The sequence below is a fragment of the Anomalospiza imberbis genome, chromosome 8 (assembly GCF_031753505.1).
Source record: "Anomalospiza imberbis isolate Cuckoo-Finch-1a 21T00152 chromosome 8, ASM3175350v1, whole genome shotgun sequence".
Lineage (NCBI taxonomy): Eukaryota > Metazoa > Chordata > Aves > Passeriformes > Viduidae > Anomalospiza > Anomalospiza imberbis.
Window position 1 is genome coordinate 16,621,429 of NC_089688.1, and position 14,699 is coordinate 16,636,127.

Genomic DNA, 14,699 nt, shown 5'->3' on the forward strand with positions numbered 1-14,699 from the left:
AAAGACAGTTGGCCACTTTCATCATGAACACCAGTAAAAAACACCACAGGAGAAAGAAAGGTACAGTCTTTAGGAAAATGTTTGTGCAGTGCCTAGCACCTAAGTGAGCAAAGAGAAAATAAAATAAGGGCAGAGCCAGTTATTAAGGAAACACCATCCTAAGCCCTAGATTAAGAAGCCATTTCCTTGAAAATACAGTTGAAATTGTGTAATTGAAGCTGATAACATAATGTAATGTGTATTTAGGGGCTTTAACACTACAAGGCATTGCATCCTTTTGGTTCCTTAGCTTTGTGCTTTGGGCAGGATCTGTTAATGCTTTAGGCAGTGATGTGTGTGTGTGTGTGCATAGTGGAGGAGACTGCATTTGTTTGCCAGAAAAACTAATTTGGCCTCCACTGGAGCTCTTAAATGCTGCTTACCCTCTCATGTTATGGGAATATCTGGGGAATGGGAGGAAAAAGTCTCAAGAAGCTCTGTATGGTTTATTATTTTTCAAATTTTGATGGAAGAAAAGGTGAATTGAAATATAATCTTTCAATAACAAAAAAGGGAGCAGAGTTTTAATGCTCTTGTCATCCTCCTCCCTTCCCCTTCTTCCAGTTCTGGAGCAAATTTAGAGCTGGTTGGATTCATTTAAAAGGTGCAAATGACCCACTGCCAGCAAAAAAATTCTAATTTTCCCTTCTACACAGAAATCAGCTCCACTGCTGGTAGCTGTGATGATGCCTCAAAAGCTTGGTGGAGCCTGATTCTCACTCATGATAGGCCATGTCTGTATCTAAATACAGGTTCAAGGAACTTATCTTTCTAATGAGCCCTTTGTTAGCTGGGGGCTGATGAGTTTGGGCTGGTGGGATCCTCTGTAACATGTTGGTGATTGCTGAAGACAAGCAAGTCTGGTATGGCTATCTCAGCACTGGGAGAGCTGTGAGGTGAGACCAGAGCAAAGAGGAAGGGACTGGGGACAAACAGAGAAAAGATGAGGAGCAGGGGGAGCAGAACACAGCTGACATGCAGTTCAGGTCCCTAATGATAGTATTGGCCAATGTAAATGCTCACCATAGGCACAAAAAGGTATGATCAAGGCCCCTCCTGTTTCCAGCAGGAATAGAAAAACATAGGACAAGACCAACTCTGGACTCTGAGAGACCCAGAACAGAAGAGGGATGGCATGTATTAATTGTGGTGATCTACATGACTCTCTGATGAACAGAAATGGTCAAAAACCTCCAAAGAAAAGCAGAAATTAAAATTCTGCCTTCATGGAAATACTCCCGCTCTGCCAACTGTACTCGTCAAGTCTGGACATGTAGTACACCACACAGCTGGTTGCACAGGTGGGAGCTATCTCATTCCTCTGAGGAGGTCATGTCTCCCCATATTTGGATGTTGTAAGAGCTTGCTTTCTTCCCTGCATTGCCCTGAAACAGTTGATCTGAACCACAAAGTAGCCAAGGCAGTGTCCCTAATGCATGAGCATGTAAAGATCAGTTCTTTGAAAAGTACCTGAATGTTTCATCTCTACTTAGAGAATTCTTGGTGATTTTCTATTCAATATCAAAGGTGTAATCAGCATTATGTATCTCTAGAAGCCATAGAAACTTTTGTTCTGATCCTGGGTGATGTTTGGTGTGCTATGCTGAAGGGTGGCTGCACAGCCTGAGGTTGAGTCCTGTGTTTGAGTAACAAGGCCTTTATTCCAGAAGTACTATTTATGTCTTCTTCCAGGAAAAATGAGACCCTGGTCTGGTAATGGGGAACTGGTAGTGAAGATGGCCATGTTGTTTTGGCACCTACAACAGAGGTGAGGCTGGGCTGTGTTTTTTGTGTCCCAGAAAGCCCAAATTTTTTCAGTCGGCAATCACAGACATATACTGGGAACATGATTCCCAGGACAAGCTGGAGAGAAAGCAAGCTTTTAAACACCCCTTAAAGACGACTTCTTTCTGTGTCTACAAATATGGCCGCTTCCAGCTTCCCATTTGGATCCTCGAGCTGCTACATGACACGTGTCCACCAGAGGGCATGTGGGACATTTTCTCCTCCCGTGCACAAAAAGGTAAGGAACGGTTTCCAAAGCAAGGGCCCTTCCAAAACAGGATCCTGCGCTGGCTGCCTTGGCCTTTGCCATTGCACTTGGAATGTTGAGGAATGGTGTTTGGGCAACAGAGCTGCCAGCAGTAGGGCTGATGTGATTGAGCTGCTACTGCAGTGTGCAGAGCTGTTTTGGTGTGACGTGGGGCTCTGCCTGCTGAAGGGTTAAATGTAAGGCTTTATGGTACCATGACTTCATGGTTCCCTAGACTTGCATGTCAGACCCCTGTATGTGCACACGTGTGTGTACATCCATGAAAGAGACACACGTGTCCACATGCACATACCCACACTGGCCACAGAAGAAGCTGTATCCACACAGGCCCACTCTATAGCTTGCAAAGTAAATTAGTCTTAAATGACTCTTTGGAAACAAAATAAATCAAATAGCATAATAGTACCATCTTTTTATCTCATTTGTTCCCATACAATTAGTAGTTTTACTGCCATGTTGTGACAGGTGACTGTGTTTGACCTTTGCCGCTTGGGTGGTTGGCTGGTGCTCAAACTAATGAAGACCCTTAATGGATTGGCTTTTGTGAGGCTGTGAGCGGTGGGGTTAAAGAGAAAATGGTGCCTTAGACAGAGTCCAGAGAAGATCCTTCAATTAAACCTGAAGTCTATTAGCAAAGAAATATTGAGGAGGTTGAGAGTTAGCAATGATTTAACCAGCAAGTCTTCCTTGTGAGTCATTAAAAAAAAAAAAAAAGAAAAAAGAAAAAAGGATCTCTCTGGTTATTTATTGTTGAGTGTGTGGTTGGACTCCCACCCTCATATGTGAGAGGGTGGGAGCAGAGACATTGGCTTGCAGAGGCTGGGGCTACAGGGCCTGAGTTCAAAGTTTGTTAGCCCCTTAACTCCCACACAGCCAAGATTTCCTTGGACAAAAAAGTGAGGAAAAATGAAGCAGTGGCAGGAAAAAAAGGAAGAGTGATTCTGGGGAGATAAAACCAGATCCCTGGGATAAATAATACTTTTTGGAACTTAATTGTTTTTCATGATGTAAATAAATTACAATGAAAGAAAAGGAGAGCCGTCAGCTTCTGGGCAGTGAGTCAGAGGGCAGAGCTGAGCTGTAGAGTGTGAGTAATAAGCAGGAGTGGAGGGAGGCTGATGAAGAAGCTTGTGCAGGACAAACAGGATCTATCCAGAACAGCACAAATGGACACAACAAGCAATGTTAGGTGTGGGGGGCAAGTCCTTTTCTGTTAGTTTCCGTGTCAGAACCTGAGCATTCCCTATTCCTTCCAGACAGACTTTCTTCCTTTTGTTTCCATGTCTTGCTTAATATTTAGCCTGAGCATCATCTTGCAGCAGTGTTCATGGTCTTGAGCAGAGCTAGGGCTGCCTCTGGTCATCATCAGTCCTTTAGGTGATATAATGTCCCACAGCTGAGAGGAGGGAGGTGAAAAGGACCTGATAAGGGAAAGCTTGAAGCTGATTGTTCTGGGTAGAGGGACCTGTCACGGAATCACAGAATATGCTGAGCTGGAAGGGACCCAAAAGGACCATCAAGTCCAACTCTTGGTCTTGCACAGGACACCCCAAGTGTGACACCATGAACTTGAGAGTGTTGTCCAAGCACTTCCTGAGCTCTGTTGGGCTGGTGCTATGACCACCTACCTGGGGAGCTGTTCCAGTGCCTGACCACCCTCTGGGGGAAGAACCGTTTTCTAATGTCCAACCTAAATCTCCCCTGACTCAGCTTCAGGCAATTACCTTGGATCCTGACACTGGTCACCACAGAGCAGAGATCAATGGAGAGAGCCCCTCAGCCCCATGCCTGTGCATTGCCCCCAGTGTGTGGATATCGGCCTGCTCGCCCCAGCATGCTCCAGACATTTCCAACATTCTCCTCTCCAGGGCTTCTGTTACCTGCTGGGCACCCTCTTGCTGACATGGAGAAGATCCTGAGGCAAAGATCAATGTCTGCCCCTCCTCTTCCCCTCATGAGGAAGTTGTAACTTCAGTGAGGTCTTCTCTCAGTCTCCTCTTGTCCCGGCTGAACAGACCAAGTGACCTCAGCTGCTCCTCATACAGCTTCACCTCAAGACCCTTCACCAGCTTTGTTTCTTTCCTTTGGACACTTTCTAATAGCTAGATGTCCATTTTATATTGCAGTGACCAATACTGCCCACAATATTCAAGGTGTGGCTGCACCAGTGAAGAGCAGAGGGAAACAATCACCTCCCTTGACTGCAACCTATTCTGGCTATTGGAAAAATAGTGGTTTCACCTGCTCCAAAGGTCCTTAGGCACCATGGCAGGCATTTAGAGCTGGACTTAGGAATTGTCAGAGTCTTCATCCCCTCCTTATCTATCTGTCTATCTATCTATCTATCTATCTGTCTGTCTACTCTTTCACTCCTTCCTCATGGAGAAACTCCTTCCCTGCAGTTACGCAGTCTCTTCTCTTCTTCTCTTTTTCTTTTCTCTCACTCTTAGACACGTGGCTCCCCCCTCCTATATGCCCCTACTTTGGGGATAATTTAACATGTTACACACTAACTTTCCAGTAATGGCACTCTGGCTTTTTGAAATTCTGCTTCCCTGTTTTATGGCTGGGCGTCTAATGGTTATCTCGCAGCCCTGCCTCTGGCAATCATGTAAGGAATAAATAGAAGCTGACACAGTAATTTACTTAAATCTTCTCCACACTTTTGCAGCATTTTCCTCCAGAGGATACCCCCGAAACAACAATTATTTGAAATGTCATGCGTTCCTGCCCCTAGGCTACCGACAAATGAACATTAAATCTATTAACAACAAAAAAAATTAAATGTTTACTTTTCTGCGAAGGTAAAGGAGAAGCTGGAGAGAGGGAAGGATGTTTCCAATAAATTTCTTCTCAATAATAAAGAGGTGTAGTTAATGTTCTCTCTAAGCGGAGTCAGCTTGCAGCCCACATCCTATGAGGACAGAGATGTGATGCCACAGTACTGCCACACAGCCTCACCAGGGCAGCTCCAATAGCCTCATTTTTCCAGGCCAGGGAGCTCAGTTTTAGGTAGGAATTTTTGCAGATTAAGTAAGATGTGAAGAGGGCCAGAAGCCATGAACAAGGTGGTCGCAGTTCTCAACTTCTCTGGCTACTGGTGCATGCCATGGGGACTGAGGTGGTGGGAGAGGAAGCATTACCCCTTGGCAAAAGGAAGCTTTACCCCTTGGTAAAAAGGAGGTTCAGAATATAGCTCATCTGTTTCACAGAAAGGAAAACTGAGCATTTTGGAACTCTGTCCTTACAGCTTGTAGAAAATCTAAGCCAGAGGTAAGGCCCAGCTCCTCCTCTTTTCTGTCCTATGCTTCCACCTCTCTGCTCAGGTTTCCTGAACACAGGTAAACATAGGTATGGAGGGTGGGACCACATGAAGGTGGACTCAGCCCTGCACAGGGGTCCTGGTGGAATATGGTGCGAATATGGACAGTCACTGGCATCCACTCGCTGGGGATGAAAGTTCCCATGGGGATCTGGGCAAAACAGACTTGAGGACCAAGCCTAAAGCCCAGGAACCTATTTTCAAATCTGCAGATGGGGAAATTCAGGACCAGTGCAGGTACAAAAATACAGTAGCTGAAATAGACAAAATATCCCAGCTTTACTCTGATTGCTTCCTAGTGTCTTTAAAAGACTGTCCCACTGCTTGAACTTTCCAAAATATGGCTACTTTGGAAAATGATCTTTGTCCATTGATCCAGCATAAGACTGTCTTAGGAACTACTGTGTTTATGTAATTAGGAATCCATCCCTTTCACTTGGAAATCCTCTGTCTGTTCAGAGTTTAGGGATTTAAAAGAACCAGCAGAACTTCTTGACTTTTTGTGAATGAACTTGTAAAGGAAAATTTCTCACCTGGTGTTTAATGCTGCAGACCCCATGGAAAAAACTTGCTTTTCTGTGCTTCATTTTCCCTTCTTTTTAGCGGAAGAAGCTTGGACACAGACCTCAAGCACATTGGCAAGAATGGCACCTCTGACATGTTGTGTGAACCAATTGTGGTGAGGAGTGTGAACAGGCACCTGCTATCCACCTTTAGAAGAGGATATATGAATATCTGACCAGCCTTCCATTCCTCTGGTGCAGAATGGCCAGGACTTTGAACTTTATCACCGGGCAAGTGTATTGGATGGGACTCTTTTCCCAGTGCACTGGGATCCCACTTCCTTGGAGCTGGTTCTGATTCACAGTCCCAGAGAGTGGAGAAGATACCCAGAATTCAAGTCCCAGTGGAGCTTTCTGTCTCAATCCTGATCCATTTTCTCACTGCTGTCCCAGCCCACCTACTAAGGTGGTTCATGTATGAGGATGTCAAGCACCCGTGGTGCTGGACTGCTGTTGAACAGAGGCCACTGTGTATCAGTGGGAGATAGTGTCTGCTTGGGAGAAGATCCTCCAAAGTAGCTCCTGGAGTCCTGGGACACAGGTCAGGGTAGTCTATACAGCCACCATTCAGAGGTGGGACAGGGCCTCTGGGTCCCATAGATCCCCTTGACATTTTGTTTCTACCAGCTGTGATTGTTTTAGGAATAAGAAAAACGATCATTTTCCAAGTGTGTGATGTGTGTGTGTGTCGGGAAGGAATGAGATGGTTCTCTACTAACAATACTTTGACATCCCAATGTTTTCCAGAAGAGGAAACTAGCTTATCCAAGGAATCAGACTTTAGCTCTGGAGAAACAACAGCTTTGGGCTCTTCTCAGGCCTGACACAAATACTTTGCCTGTTATCCTGTACTGCTGTGACTGCATAGAGAGTGTGTGTCCTTTCTCATCCAGAGGGAAGGGGTTGTGTGGGGCTTTTGCAGGTGTTTTTCCCATTTAATTTCTCAGAGGTTCTATCTATTTGATAGAAAGGGTTGTCTTCTTCCCCACTCCAGATCCAGCTAAGTGCCTGAGTGTAATGATATATGAAGAGCAAGGTAGATGTTACATCTGTGGTCAGTCAGCTCCACAACATATATACTCCATACAGGAAACCACACAACTCATGAAGTACAAAGCAAGGGCTTTTCCCTTGGTCTTAATGCAGATGTCAAAGTACACTGTAGACTCTGGGGTACAACCTGCAGGGGAATTCTGTCACAGTATTGCAGTGGATTGATTTAAATGGTTCCACTGCCAGACAAAAGTCTAACCATCACAGCAGGTTTATGAGTTATCCTAATACAAAGAAATACAGTTATGTGGTCTAATAAATTGGGATGGACTCTTAGCAGGTAGTATCAATATAAGTCAGTGTCTGCAATTATAAATTGGAGGGCCTCAAATACATGTTATTGTATTGCTGAAAAAAGGAAAAAAAGGCAAGAACTTGGGAAGAGCATTCAGCAAACTACTTTGCATTATTAAACTTCCTCCTGTAACATCTCCACTTTGATCTCTTCTCTGGCCAGATTCAGATCTCAGCTCCTGGTTTCCACCAAGGAAATTATATAGGGAAACTGTGTGCTGCACTTTTTCTTTTTCTAAGCTTTGTAGCGCGTTCTTGTGCTCTCAATTCCGGATAATGCTGGACCTCTTTTATCCAGCCCCTCCTCTTGCCCTTTCAAGTGAAAAGAAGACTCCTGTGTCCCCCCATCAAAGTTAAAGGGAGGCTTTAGAGAGGAAGGCTCAGCACGCTGGGGCTCTTGAGCCTGTGTTTAATCTCTTTTCCCGTTCCTGTGTGCCTCTGTGGCTTCCCTGCCAGTTTCTTTGTTGCCAAGCTTCTCATTTCCTTTTATTTGTGTGTGCGGGAGGTTGCCAGGCTCGCTGGAATGCATCTGAAGTTATCTTCGGGGGACATGCCTCAGCCCCCGGCCCGGGTGATCCATGACCGGGCAGGCTGGAGCGGGCTTCCCTGGCTGCAGGAGCAGGACAGTGAGGGACGGGGGGCCAGGACAGATCCCACCCTGCGCTGCCCCTGGCGTGCGCAGGGTGGTGTGTCCAGTGCCGTGTGGCTGTGGAGGAGGATGGAGGTCAGGGAAAAGGGATTGAAAGAGAGCACCTTGACCGCTGGGTGCTGTCCTGCCAGGAGGAGAGCAGAGACATGTGCAGACCTCGGCAGGGGAGGGGGCCCAGCTCTGTGTCCGTTCCTGCCTCACCTCGGCTGACCTCAGTGCAGCGCCCTGACTCTTGGCCACAGCTGCCCTGCTCCATCAAGTGATGCTGGGCTGAAAGTGAGGCCTTCAGCTGAGTCTGGGATGTGTTCCCAAGATCAATATGGGCTTCATTAGGCTCCTGAGGGAGAGAGTTGTAATCATACCGGCAAAGGGGGGACTCTGAATATTGCTCCAGAGCTGGACATAACTCTGAGGAATGCATTGGTCTTAATAAGTGACAAGAGAGACCAAGTTTGTGTTCATGCTGCCATCCCTTCAGCATGAAGGTACTTCAGTGGACAACCCATCTCTCAGGGAACATGGAATGGGGATATCCTGGGTGGAATGAGACATGGCAGGAGCACAAATTCACTGTTGCAGTTTGTCTCAGCTTTCCTTATGCCTCAGCCCTTCCACCAGAATGGAGCAGGTGGCATCACCAAGACTTCCATCCCTCCTAGGGCATATGGGTCCAGTTTGGTACATGGGGTTACCATTCATTTCTCTCTGAAGCAGTATTGGGGAACTGTAACTCCAACAGCATCCCCTAAAGTCAGTGTTAGCAGCCTATTTGCTAGGCTGTGGAAACCAAAGAACAGGTAACTTTTGGGACTGTGCCCAAAACTTAGGCATCTTGGAGAATGCTACTTTTTTTGTGATTACTTCACAGCTTCTGAAAGTTCCCTATACTTTCCAAGGTGGATATCTGTTGGTCCAGCTCTTGACACTAGAAAGCAAAGAAACAATCTCAGGTTTCTTGGTCCTTTTTGAGTTTCACCTGAATTCCTGGTAAAGTTCAGCAAAGGTATTTACCCTTGGTAACGTTTTTTGTACATTTATAGGCCTTAACTAGCCTGAGCAGTCTCTCCTGCAACCTCCACCCATGGACCCAAGGCTTATTTAAGCTTGTCCATGGGCCTTCAGCCTCTGACTGTGTAATGTTGGACAAATGTCTTTTGGTGGATCAGCCACTGTCGTACCCACTACAGGTCTTGTTAATCCAGATGCCAAGGAATGCGTTGACTTCTCAGCTTGACCTTGATTCTGCCTGGTGGTCTTTGACATGCTGAAAACAGAAGTTACTCACTAGAGGAATTTCCAATGGAAAGGACAGCAAAGATGTGGGATGTTTTTGCTTAGGATGGGTCTGGAGTGCCTGGAAGCGGCAGGTTGCTGTGCAGAGTCCTGGCTGGCCTGTCCCCTGGTGCACTGCTAAGAACACTCAAGGTTTGGTGTTACTTTCTGCTCGTGGGCACTGAGACCAACAATTATGCTAAGAGCCTTGTCCTGGCTCAAAGGCTTCAGTACTTCTGTGGGTGTGAGTGGTCACTGTTGTGCTGCACAGACCAGAGCTGCCAGGCTCATGGACCCTCTGGCTAACAGCCGGCATGTCACTGCCCCAGTGTCTGCCAGATCTCCCTGCTGCTTTGTTCACAGGACATTCGTACTGCCATTGTCTCTGCTTCATTTGGACAGGCCCATGGGGTTGTGCAGCTCTGAGTTTGTGCAGTGTCCACCTGGATGTAATTGTTTTGGCTCTGCACCTAGGACAGTCTGTCAATGTGCAACCCCAAAACTCCTGCAGGAGACCAGGAGATTGCATCACATATCAAGGAAAAGACTGACTGATAAATATATTGCAGTAAGCAGAAAATAGTCACTTGCTGTAAATACTCTTCTACATTTTGTTTTGGTGCTGCTATTTCAACCCAATTGTGTAACTATCTTTGCAGAGAGGCTTCTGCACTTGAATTTTTTTTCAAGGTACTTCCTTGCTGTACATCTGGCAGTTCCTGAATTGCTTTTATGGAGGATTCCTCTGAAATACTTCTAAAAATGAATACTTCTAAAAAGGAAAAATGTGATTTATTAATTAAGATTTTGTGAAGAGAGCTTCTGATAAAGCCAGTGTCTTTTTCAAGTGTTAAGAACACTTTTATTCAAGACTATTTCAAGAAATATAAATTTTCCTATATCCCATTTCTATTTTGTCTTCTTTTATCAACCTCAGATCTTTTCCTTCTTGGTTTCTTTCACCAGGATGAGTTGCTGTAGGATGCCAGAGCAGAAGGAAAGCACATCATCTAACCACCCTGATTCTCCCCTGCTGCTGCTTGGCATCCACACATACTGTGTATTGCAAGAGAAAAGCAAGACCTGGAAGCAATCTGCTGATGGTTTCAGATTTTCTGTTCCTCTCTTCCAGCCCATTAGGTCAGAAAGAGAATGGCTATCAACAAGTGTTTCATCTGGAAGTGTAGCCCTGGGATTTCCCTAGATTTTTATCCCAGCTTGAGCTTAAGACCAGTTTCCAGCTATCAGTCATTCTTGACTGAACTTATATTCTGATTTTCCAGAGTTTTCTTTCCACTGCCTGCTCCCCTTATAATGCCTCCTTTGCATTTGGGGTGTGGTTATGTCAGGTCTCAGCACAGGAGATGTTCCCACTTGTGCTGGTTACTGCTGTCTGGACACAACGTGGCTCTAAACTACGATATAGTTATTGCATGGAAAGGGAGGAGTTTTTGCAGGGAATTGGCCTGAAACTGCTTCTGAACAATATTTTAGAGATTTTGACAATAAAATGAAAAACAACCAGAGAGGTAGCAAACTGGAAGAAGGTTGCAATTCCTTTGGCAATCAAGGTTGCTACTCAAAACATTTAAACTGGTGTGCTGGAGAAATAAACTAAATTTAGGTGAGTAATAATCAGTAGATGCAAGGGCTCAGGGTGACTAAGGAATGGAGGAACTAGTGCAATGCCTAGGGGGAGGGCAGATCTCAGTCTGAGTGGGAGTCAGTAATGTCACACCCTTGCAGTAAGAAAATGTTTGGGTCTGATTTTATCAATGCCAGGGTCACTGCTGAGACACGAGAGGTCCCAGCAGCTCTCTGGCCTGCTGCAGTGGAGTCTTGTGTAGTGCTGAAGGCTGCCATAGAGCTGGAAACCACGGCCTGTGAGGAAAGGTTAAGAAACTGGTTTATGTGAAAGTAGAGAGGACTACGGGTGCAAAAATGCTTGGTTTCTCAGTGTACAAATAAATGATATCAAGAAGCAGGTAAACAGCCATTTTCTGTGCCCACCTGCTAACAAACAGAAAGAAACAAGTATTGCCAGAATGGAGGGAGATGATGTAGTAAAAGTCTTTGCTAACTCATGGAGCATAGAAGCACCAGCAGAGATCACCACACAGCTGCTGGGATCTTGGCTGGAGGTGCTGCAGAATATACCTCAGATAGGGATGGGCTGGATGTGTCTGTCTCAACAGGAATGTACCTGGGTCATTGCATTGCTTTTCCCAGCCTCTATTTATAAGTTTCTCTCCATCCATTTCATCTGCCTGAAAGCTGTCAGGGCAGTAGGAACTTCAAATGAATTTGTACTTTGAGGTTTTTCCTTTTTCCCCATGGAAAACCTCCAGAATAATTGAAAACATATAGCATATGCTATGTATTCCCCCAAGAGAAAGCAATGCAGCAAGCTATTGGATAAAAAATGCTTTGAAATTTCCTGATTGGAAGGTAATTGATTATCAAACAACAGTTATAATGTGCAACAGAGATCATAGCTCCTCTTTGGTGCTGGAACAACTAAGGATTAAACCTGCACATCCTGGAGGAGGGATGCTATGGGACAGGTGTCCCATGCAGAAAGGTAGTACAGTAAACACGTAATGCTTTTAACAGCCACCAGCTCCTGGTGTTCCAGCCCAGGCCACTGGCAGCTCAGAGCTCTCCCCCTCTCCCTGCAACCCTGGAATGGGCACGGCTCGTTAGCAGCAGCCTGGCAATCCAGAGAGCCTGCTATGGCAGCAGCTGCTTTTCCAGAGCTGTCCCAGGCACAGTGCAGCCCAGAGGCTCTTTGCCAAGGTCAGATGCTCCCTGCAGGCTGAGATGGAGCCTGTGGGAGAAGGGGTAGGTCCTCACCAAAAGCAACCAGCTGGAGCAAACTTTGCTTCCTTGCAAAGTGCTTCCACCTTGCAGTCCTGCCTGCCCAGCTAGTCACCCTGCTCCCTGATGTATATGCAGCCAAGTGCCAGGGAGCAGATGGAGGAAGTACCATCTGCCTTCTACTGAGCTCGTTCCCAGGCTGGAGCTGGGGGAGCTGCTGGAACAAAGGACGGCATTGCTTGGGAGTGCCTGGACTAGAAACTTTGTGAGTACTGTAAGAGTCCTAAACTTGCTTCTTTTATGCTCATTGGCTTCCCAGCAGCAGGTTTCCCAAGCTGCAGCTCCCATGTGTGTTCCCTGGTAGCTGAGCAGTGGGCTCCAGCCACTCTCCCTGTCTGGGGGACTTCTGCTGGACTCATGGAAACCACAATGCATGTTTCGTCTCCTCAGCCCACACTGCTGCCCTTGTGGTAGGACCATATGGGCCACACTTATGGGTCAGATACCCTGTATTTCTTTCACATGGCTGGCACAGCCAGATCCTGTGGTGCTGGATGAGATTTTCCTTGTTCAGGTTCTGTTTTGTTCCATGCTAACTCCACACAGCTGGGCTGTGTGGGGCTAGTCACCAGGGAAAAGAGGCTGGCAGAGATGAATAGAGGATGTGAACAGTTCCCTTGGTGCCCTTTTCCCTCACTCTTGTTTCCCTCTCAGCAGGGGGAAGCAGTCTCTGCGTGGTCCTCTGCCGATTGCATTGGGAAAGTCATTAAAAAGAATTAAAAAGGAAACAGAAAGAGACGGAAGAGAGGGAAAAAAAACCTACACAGCCCCAAACAGTTATAAACTTGAACAAAAGAACAACAGGATCTTTCTGCTCAAAACCCCTGAGCCACCCTCACCTTGACTGCTAAGGACAGCAGTGCTCCATCCACTTACTGGGAGAATAGAAGAAAGCCTTGGCTGTATTTCTGCTGGGATGCTGGTGATATGGGTTGCAGGGCTGGTTGTGAAAGCTGTCATCAGATTGTTCAGATGTGGAAAAAAAGAATATATATATACAGAATTAAATTAATTACACATGGTTGACTCGTCCATCTGCTGAAATTGGCAATGGCTTGGTATCCTGGCTTTTGGAGAGGGAATAATATGTAAGATACTATCCTGGGGGGCAGTATCTGTCCTCCTTTTTGCTGTGGGAAAGTATCAGCCTCTGTTAGCAACTGTTCTGGGGATCAAAAGAATGGGATGGAGCACCTGGTTCCTCCTGTCCTGTCTCACAGAAGGATCTGCCTTCCAAGGTTATTGGGTTGTGACTGGTCTGGGAAGATCTGGTTTATAATCCAAATTAAGTACCATAAAGTTGCCTAATTTAGTTGCCTAAATTCTGTACTGAGATACAGAAGTCTAGGCTCTTTCAGAGGCCAGCCACTCATTTGTTCAGAATCATGACTGGACATGGTCAATCACTTTTAAAAGGCTTGATATTTGAGCTCTGGATAAGTGCTTGCAACCTGGAGCCTGTAAAATTCTGTGGAGGGTTGTCCCAAGATTCTCACCATCTTCATTTCCCTCAGCTTCTGCTTCAACGCCAGTCTGTACCTGCCTGAATATGTCCTTTTAGGTCTCTGGGGCAAAGGCAGAAACATTAAGATAGCAGTGAGGTAATTTTTGCTGCAGTGAGAGCGGCCTGTGGGCTGGGGACAGAGATGACGATGGGAGAGGCTGGCAGAGATTAGTTGAAGAATCTCATTCTGAAGCCCTACAGGCCACAGACTTGCCTGGGTCTGACATAGTCACTGGTTCAGGTTCCTTCTCAAACCATCACACAAACAGCAGTATTTCCCCTGGGTTTATTTCTGCATGCTTCACATGAGTTGGATTTTCTTACCCAAAGATTGGCCTCAGGAAAGCTCCTGGACCATTTTCCTATTAGCCCTCCTTGTTAGACTCTCACTGAGGTAGTTTGTAGCTGCAGATGTTCCTGTGCATCAGTTACCAAGGCTTAGGCTACAACTGTTGCAAAAATCCTTAAATCTAGCACAGTGGATCCCCGTGAACATTGTGGATTTGCTTGTTTATGTCTCACCTGGAGTACCGTGAGCTGAGACAGAACTCAAAGGAGCAGAACTCACTGGGGAGGTTTGGATCATATACTGAAATAGGTTTAGCTGCTGCACAAAGGAGGGTTTTCATTGGTGGTGCCCTTAATAGCTTGCATTACCTTATTTACATGTATATACTGGAATCATCTGTATATTAATATGGGTTTATACTGGAGACTGCATTTATACTATTAGCTGTATTCTTCTAGGTGTAACTGTGTCTGTGTTGTTAGAACTTGCAGGTTTATCTTCATTCAGATTACCAGTATTGGGGTAAAATGCTATCACTTTGATGTACTTACAGTTGATTTCTTGTTCACTGGCTGATTCTGTGGAAATATCTTGTTCCCAGGTAAGGTCAGGTAAGTGTGTAGTTTCTGGGTGTGTTGAGGTGTTCATTGTTGTGTGCTGGATGCATCTCTCCCTGGGGGTGGTTCTGTGGGGTGTTTTGAGGCATTCACTCTGGCGCGTCACCATGGGGACAAGGTGGGGGGGGAAGGAATACAGTTTGTATTTCTTAGTGTTGTGTGATTGT

At 45.9% G+C, this 14,699-nt stretch overlaps 2 long non-coding RNA genes across 2 annotated transcripts in view; both read left to right on the forward strand.

The window, feature by feature from the left end:
* Window positions 1–9,324: 9,324 nt before the first annotated feature.
* On the forward strand, window positions 9,325–13,134 carry LOC137478013 (uncharacterized). Its single transcript, XR_011001353.1, has 2 exons — window positions 9,325–12,327; window positions 12,777–13,134. It is a non-coding gene; the product is annotated as an uncharacterized lncRNA (long non-coding RNA).
* Window positions 13,135–14,348: 1,214 nt separating this feature from the next.
* LOC137478014 (uncharacterized) overlaps window positions 14,349–14,699 on the forward strand; it is a 37,543-nt gene continuing 37,192 nt past the window's right edge. Inside the window, exon 1 of the long non-coding RNA XR_011001357.1 lies at window positions 14,349–14,526. This is a non-coding gene — a long non-coding RNA (uncharacterized lncRNA). The remainder of the gene's footprint in view (window positions 14,527–14,699) is intronic.